Below are 8470 nucleotides of genomic sequence, written 5' to 3' on the forward strand. Positions count from 1 at the left end.
GCATGTAACCAGGCTGAAACCAGCTCTAGGGCAGTCAGCTTCATCTTCAGCAGCAAGGTCACCGCCCCATTCCAGGCCTCCGCATTTTGTCTGAAGGAGCAGCCACAGGTGGGCAGAAACAGATTTGCTAAATGGTTTTGTAGAAATAGCTACAGCTGGTTGGGATTATTTTTTTCTTATTTTTAAGCCAGCTGAAAAACAAGGGTGGAAGCAGGTGTGCCTCTTTCAACAAGAGGTTGGTTTGAGTAATTTTTGAACCTGAAACTACTTCCTAGAACTGTTCCTTGGAAATTTTCTGTTTCTTGATTCAGAATAAAGTTTTCTTCACTAATTTGAGCCATTAATAGGGAAAAAAATAATTAATTATCAAAACTGCTGAAATGAAATATTTGAATCATCCAAATTATGCTGGCTTGATTCATTGGTTTGCAAGCATTCTTGAGATGTGTTACTGTTTCAGGGAGGGATTTATTTGTTAGTTTGAGGGTTTTTGATTGCCATTCAGGTAAGGAAAATGCTTTCTTGCAAAATTGAATGTGATTCTGGAGTATATAGAAACCATGGATGAGGCATATTTTGCATTAATGAGTTAAATTATTATTTGGGGGTGCTTTTTTTAATGTAGTCAGGATATGTTTCTTTGATTAATGTTACTAGAATGTCAGAGGCATGGTATGAGCCAGAAAAGAAGGCTGGAATCAACTCTGCTTCATGGTAGTTTTGCTGTTAGGTGTATAGTGATTAATATGGGATAGAAACCTTTTCTACTGAAGATATTCCAGACAAAATTTGACAGCTATCCTCACTCATTTTAGAGAAATCAAGTAGCCACAGTGTTTCATCAGTTTCAAACACAGCTGCAGGCATCTGGACTTTCTTATAATTTGTATACGTTCTTTTTTTTTAAAAACTTTTTTTTTTTTGTTTTTTTTTTTTTTTTTTTACTTTTTTTTTATTTTTTTTTTTCTTTTTTTTTTTTTCCTGTGCATAACAACTCACTAAATTCCCAGAAAAGCAGGGCAACTTATATAACAAAACTTTCTGCAGCAGCTGATATTTTAGGATCCTATATCACTGCAGAACAGCACAATCTGACATAGGGTACCTGTGCTCTAGCTTCTGCTGGCGAATAATTTCTTTAAGCTGGTTATTCACAGTTAACAAAATCCCACGTGGTAGCTTCTGGCTGGACAAGCAAGCCTGAAGAGTTGTCAGTCTCCTTGACTGTAGAAAGAAAAAGGTCTTTTCCTACACAACAGTTGCACTGTGCTTATGAAGATCTTGATACCAAATGTGTGCTACTGTTTTGGGAGGCAGAGGCGCTCCCAAAGTCCCAGAGTAGAGGTTGTCCACAATGACAGAGAAGCCTGGGGTTTCCAAGTTTCTTGATCTTGGTACTACTTATATTCTAGTAGACATTTTGTTGTGTCACAGTAATGTCTGAGAAAGGTAGCTGGTTTCTAGCTGCAGTATGTCTGTTCTCTGCCATGCCTGTTCTGTATACCATCGCCTCGTCTTCTATTGCAGCTTCTCAGTTTTACTACACATAAACACGCCTTCTATCCTATTGCTTATATGGATAAGCAATGCATGGAGCAAGAAATTAATCTGACTACACCATTCTGGACCTCTTGACTTTTAAAGAGAGTTGGGATTTAGACAGACCGTAGAAGGAATTGCTGTATTCAAGATGTGAAGCGATTAAGATGTGAACAAGGATTTCAGCAGAAACAAGGTCAAGGTAAAGATGAACTCAAGGAGAATTTCAGGGGTGGGAATGAGAAGAGTGGGGAAAGTAGTTTGGTGTTATGAAAAAGCCGTTTATTATTTAAAATTTTGCACTGCTGTGGTAGAAATACAAATGTCTTTAATATCCTTTAATCGTGCTGTGATAGGGCACAGAGATGCTAAACGCAGTGACACCTTGCTGTAGTTTTCTCTTTATTATAACTGGCCTTTACAATTTTAATTTACTTCTGTGCTCAGGAGTTCAAAACTCCTCTTGGTGTCAAAGAAGTCAGCACATCTCTCACTCATGATGTCTGATACCAGGGAGAAAAAAAAAATTCCAGGGAATAATGGGGTGTTTCCAGGTCAGATTAATTTTGCTTTTCCCATTATCTGTCCTTCTGTAGTGGTTCTTTCATATACAGAATAGCTTGTAATTATCAGGCCTACCGGTGGAAAACCTCTGGTCCCAGCCACTGGGAGAATCCTCTGCTTCTGCTATGTGGAGGGAACCGCAAACAAGGAAGGGTGAAGTGCAAATCTTTGGAAGGGGACAGCAAGACTGCTGGACCTTTCATAGTTTGACAGTGCTCGCTTTAGCAAGATTCCTTCTTTGGTTAAAAAACTCAGTGCAATGTATTTTGATGCTTATATGTTAATTCCAATGTGCACATGTAATGATTAACCACACTATTTGACTTTTCACACTAGAGAAACCTAACAGCTATATCAAAAAATAGCCCACCACTGATATTTGCCAAATGTTTTCATTCCATCTGTTTTATCATAAGGCTCTACGTTTTTTTCCAGTTCCCTTCTCCTACTTTCTATGGCATGCTTTCTCCCACTGAGTATTTTTTCATAGCAATCTTACCTGGAGATGAGCTGTACTTCTGCTGATAGAACAGGTTAAAATAAGCCAACATTTGACTTGATAAGCATGCATTGTTTCATCCTTCTATGCATTCTTGGTGTTGTGTTACTAAAGTAAATGCAATTAGTGAAAAATCAAAATACTATATGAAATTTTGTCATTTCCTTATAAGAGAATTTGGACAAAAAATTTTGATTAAAATTTCCTGGCATTGTCAAAACATCATTTTGATGTCTTTGGGAATACAGCCTTTTCACTTCCTTCTTTCCAAACATTTTTCTTTTGAATGTCTTTAAATATTGTCTTAGGTACTGTAGAATGATGTAAAAAGATAAAAGTTAAAGCTTAATGAATCATCTCAATTACTTGAAAGCAAATTCTTTCTATTTTTAATTTTGGTGGCCCAAATCTTGTGCATTTTGGTCATGGTTGGAGTTTTAAAACCCCCTCATAACATGAAGGCTCTAAAACCTCTGAAAATATATATTTTTTTTTTTTTTTTTTTTTTTTTTTTTTTTTTTTTTTTTTTTTTTTTGTGGCTTTTATTGGCTCTGGACATCTGCTCTAGAGAGAAAGAATTTTTGAGTCCAAGTTCCTGATCTCATATTCTCCTTCAGGTTAAGCATCCTCACTGATTACCACCGCCCCATTTAAACAGGAGGGAGGCAACCTCTTCACAAGCAGAACGCCACTGAGGGCTCTTGGGGTGGATGCAGTCACCGTGTTGATGAGAGGCAACGTCGGCAGCACCAAGTTACTCTTTCATGTGTTATCAAGCATGTTCCATCCTGAGTCTTGTCAACAGGGGCAGAAAGGTACATCCCACTCAACTCCCCACTGATAAATTGCCAGCATGGCTTTAAGTCAACAACCTTAAATGCCATCAGGAAGCTGGTTGGTGGCCAGCACAGATCCCAGTGACACAAACTGTTTTGCAAGCCTGTGCAACAATTTTGGTATCTGACTGAGTAGGCTGCTTTGAGTTAGAGAGATGATGAGGACTACACAATACTAATGAAGTTTTTCCTTGGGAGATGAGCTTGCACTGCAGAGCTAAGAACAGGAGCTTGTGTTTTAAGGCTAGGAACTTTGCAAAGATGTTCAGCTTCCCTTTGCTTCCTCACAGTTTTACACTACCTTAAAACCTAATCACACAGCCAGGCTGCCAGTACAAATAACAAAGGGTACCTATTTTTGGGTTTTGGGTTTTTTTTTCTTTTTTTGATGAACAGAAAGCCAAGTCCTACTTCTCATTCACTTGCATCTAACTCTACTTCACCTACATGAAGTTCAGCCAGTGGGTTGTTACACATTTTCCACATAAGATATTCTACTCTTTTGGCCAGAATGGCAATGGAGCTGGACATGAGAAGTGCTTCAAGAAACTCTAATTTTCCTTATTACTTATTAAATATCAAACATGGGGCAGGTACTTTTACAATATATGTGAGAACTCCTGCAAAGAAAACAAGATCTTGCTCCAAGTAGTACCTTAGTGATATTCACCAGCAATGCCAGGTGAAAGGGCCAGCTCACTTTTGCCATATTTTCCCAAGAAATAGATTATTTTACTGTTGCAATCGTATCCATCTTCCATGTAAATGCTACCTCCTCCTTCCAGATGTTTAACCAGCTTGTAGGCTTTATCTGCTGACCTGGTCAGTAACAGCAGCCAACATTCGGTATCACCCTATTTTCTCTGCCGTATATAAAGATCATTCCCATTCTGATTAACTTTGTTAGTTTATAGTGTCAGATATTATTGATAATTCTCTTGGGGTGGGCTTAATGGAATAAAGTAGCTGGATACAAACTTGTTTTAAGATAATATTTCTTTCTAAAAATATAAAAAATTATCTGTTCTGGATTATACTTTGTGTGTGTTTTGTCTGTGGGTTTTCCACAAATCAGATGTATTTGTTCACATAAATTTCACATTTTCTATTGAGCCTGTCATGGAGGAGGAGGTGACAGAAATCATGGACTACCAAAAATTGAAACAGCCTCCACCATTACCTCATGTATTTACTCCTCCAGTCCAGAAGGTGTTTTAAGTAGCTGTGAGTAGAAGAGCAGTCATACTGATGTGGTCAAAGTTAGACATCTCTTGAAACAGAGCACATCAGATCCATGCATGTTTGATGTTTCTGGGAAATTTTATTCACAAATTTACTATGGTAGATGTCTGGCTTTCTAAAGATTAACGATATAAAAATAACTATGCAGATACAAGTCAGTAAATAAATTGACTTTATTGATGTAAACAGGCATTTTGAAGATTAAGATACATGAGCTTGCAAAATGAAGACAAACCCAAAAAGACAGTTCACTCTCTATTATACAATGAAATATGTCTACTTATTCATTGTTCATCGACCAATATTTTTATAGCAAATGAGGCATAAAGAAATTGTGCACATGAGCAGGTCTGGAAAAAAAAAATCAAAAGAATCCCTCACTTGATGTGACATTGTGAAATACTGTAGGTTTTTGAGCTCTATGTGTATATTTATCTGACTACTGTTTGTATAACAAAACATCAAAGAATAAGAGGTTGGTATGCACAGCAGAGGTAGTTTTTCTGAGATCTTTTACCTCTTGATGCACAGGCAATCTAAATATTAATGTTCATCATGATCTAATTTCCTTATTCCTATGCCAAGCCCAGAAACACTTAGAATTAAGCCTCTTCTGTTTTTCTGCTGTTTCATGTGGTTTTGTCTGATTTCACTTCAGCTTGTATAGTCCCACCAAAACAAGCAGCTATGCAAGATTGCTTTCCAGCTTCAAACTGTGATGTGTGGAGGAAATAAATTCCTGATGTGTTGCTGGTAAGTAACGACGTCTGCATGTCCATTTTAAGATATGACCCAGAATTCCCTACTGTGCAATAAGGTTTGTGTATTTCCTGTTGCGCTTTTTCTGTATCTTTTTAAAACCTTCTTAGGGCGTCCTGACCCTTAATAAAGTCGTTATTGTCTTCAACACAGCCAATTATTTATTCATAGTGTTTATGTAGATCTTGACTTCCAGCAATGCCTAAATTCTTACTTTTCCAGGTAGAATCTGTGGAACAGTACTTGTTGTAGACACTGAGAGAATCAAACTTGATAATCAGTAGGAGATTCAAAATATTTCCAAAAGTCATTATGCATCTCCATAAAATGAAGGGGGCTCTATCTGAACAGAGTTAAAATCCTGTCATTATGAAATGACATAATTAGAAAAAATATTACGAACCAGCAATAACGCTCTATGAGCTGCAACTAAATTACTAATGTCTGGATGATCTCAAAGTCTGGATGTAAAGATTTCAGAAACCATACATATTCTGGCAAAGATTGCAAGGCCATGAACAGAACTGTTCTGCCTAAAATCCCTTGAGATTTCACACTCAGAAATTCCTGCTATGGAATCCTTTCTTGGGTGGATGGTGCAGAGACCTATTTAAAATACCTTCATAATTCTGAATTTTGCTGGAGTCTGGAGCAGGGGTTGGCTTACATATTTTTCAGGGTGAAAAAAAATCCCTGTCCATGTAGATATACAAAAATCCTGTGAGGTTCTTAATTATAAAAGAAATAATCTTCTATGTCTGGAACCAACACAACTTCATGTGCACACTTCTTTTTTTGGTGATTAATTTTTCAAATCTGAAACAATGAAAAGGAATTTTGCTGCTGAATTCAATCACGGGTGTTATCCAGAGGCTAAATTCTTTTCCTGCTTAACATAAGAACATAATAAGAACATAAGAGGCATACTGGTTCAGAACAAAGGTCAGTGTAGCCCAATATCCTGGCTCCAATAATAGCCGTAAGTGGGTATGCAGGGAAGAGTAGAGAACCAGCCTTGCATATCTGATGCCTCCCCCTAAGTATTCTCCCACCTTTCAGCTACTCATGGCTGAAGAATTAATGAAATGGATGTACTTCCAAAGTGTTTAAAAACCCTGTAGATATTTCTGCTCTGTGGTCTTGCCCTGTCTCCCCTTGAGGCTATGTAAACTTACATCTGATGTCAAATGGGAACAGGACATTCAGATATTGTGGGAAAATGTGATTAATATCATTAGGGATAATGCTATCTCTGTATCTTCAATAATACAATGGTATTACAAAATACAATGGTTCTAGAACATATCTAGTGATTTACAGTTATATGATGAGAAGAAATAGGAATGTGTCCAAAATATTGTCATGTCTTCTTTAAAATATCGACACAGACATTGTGATCTGACGCGCGCGCGCACACACACACACACACACACACACACACAAAAAAAAAAAAAAAAAAAGGCGCGAGAGACTGGGTCTGGCAGGGTAGGACGCTAATAAACTCCTGATAAAAGAGTAGCCTGTGGGCTCAATGAAGAGATACTTAAACTGTTCAGGCAGGGTGCTAGGGGCAAAGAAATACGTGATTACCTTTGAATGACGATGCAGTTCTGAGTAAGAGGAGAATAACTGACAGAGGCCCGTGGACATTTTTCAGCCTTGCCTGGGAGTAGTCAGACATGAAATAATATATCAATTCAGTGGCAAATTCCAGTTAGATTGCTCTCAGACCAGACTACAAGAGATTCCTGTATCTGTCTTCCTCAATTTTTCAAATATTTTCTCTTCCATTTCCCCTTCCACGTCAAATAAAATTAATCTGTTGTTTATAGTTATATAGATTAACTTGCTGAGATCATGCCACTCATTTACATTTCCACATATTTGCTGGATGTGCAAAATGAACCAAATGCAAAGATATATACACAAGAAACCCTTCTGTCTCTAAGTGCTTGCAAACAACAAAGGCACTTGAATATTCCTATGACAGAGTTGTATTAAAACTGTGGCTAGACAGAGAGAATATTTTCTATGCCTACTGAAACCAGCTGTATCTCCTGCTGTTCTGAATCACTAGGTTCAAATCACTGGCCTCCAAGAATCCTGTAGCTGGAAATGTTGAAGACAGAAATCTCTAATGGGTCATTTTGGACAGCCTCCCGCCAGGATATGATTAATCCCTCCAGAGCTATGTTAGTGCTTGATGAACAGCAATGCTATCTACAAGTGAGCGATGTTGACCACAAACACAGATGAGCAGAAAGAAGACACTGGTGCCTGTGGTCAACAGATACCCTCCTCTGTAGCCTCTGCTTTTATTCTGTGTCATCTTTAATTTTATTCCTCATGTTGGATAGACAGGAAAAGAAAGGATTTTTTGAAATAGTCCATAAGAGACCAAAGTCCCTAATTTATCAATTTGCGTTGGTTTCATTGTATTTGCTTCTCAGATATCTGCATGTTTTTCCTAGTGTGTTGTGGGCTTTTTTTCTTTGAGTGTATCTGTGAATTTTGTAGGGTGGGAGATGTTCCGTCACCTACTAGTAGGCTTGGTGCGGCCCTCAAAGGATGTCTCGTTTGACCAACAAGTTGCTCCTGGTTCTTGAAAGCTTATGAGTCCTCACTGGCATCATCTGATTACACTAATGGTTGTTTTTCCAATGAGAACTTTCAATAAGATTGTTTCAGTCAGAGTGAAGTCTATAATCTTAATTTTTGGGAAAAGTAGAGTGATTTCTTGGATTGATGTTAAAAATCTTTGTTACCTTTACAGAGTGTGGAACCTGTTGGAGAAATTTTTAAACCTACTGGTAAGATAGTGATTGAACCTCCTCTAGCTGGTAAAATCCACTGGTGGGGTGAGACCCGTATGAGGGAAGGGGATTGTCAGCACTAGTCTTTAGTGTTCACTTCTAATGAAATTTTTCAGGCTTTTAGTATCGTCTCTCTCAATCTGCAAGTCCTCTAGAGTCCTTAATGGTTTCTGTCTATGCCCAAGGCAGTAGCTATGAATGTTTTCATCTAATCTACT

The 8470-nt window shown here is 37.8% G+C and overlaps 1 long non-coding RNA gene across 1 annotated transcript; it reads left to right on the forward strand.

Moving 5' to 3' along the window:
* Positions 1 to 233: 233 nt before the first annotated feature.
* Positions 234 to 7940, forward strand: LOC120750736 (uncharacterized). Its single transcript, XR_005700132.2, has 5 exons — positions 234 to 505; positions 1528 to 1741; positions 3220 to 3417; positions 5339 to 5433; positions 7517 to 7940. It is a non-coding gene; the product is annotated as an uncharacterized LOC120750736 (long non-coding RNA).
* Positions 7941 to 8470: the final 530 nt, after the last annotated feature.

The sequence above is a fragment of the Hirundo rustica genome, chromosome 3, assembly GCF_015227805.2.
Source record: "Hirundo rustica isolate bHirRus1 chromosome 3, bHirRus1.pri.v3, whole genome shotgun sequence".
Taxonomy (NCBI): Eukaryota; Metazoa; Chordata; class Aves; order Passeriformes; family Hirundinidae; genus Hirundo; species Hirundo rustica.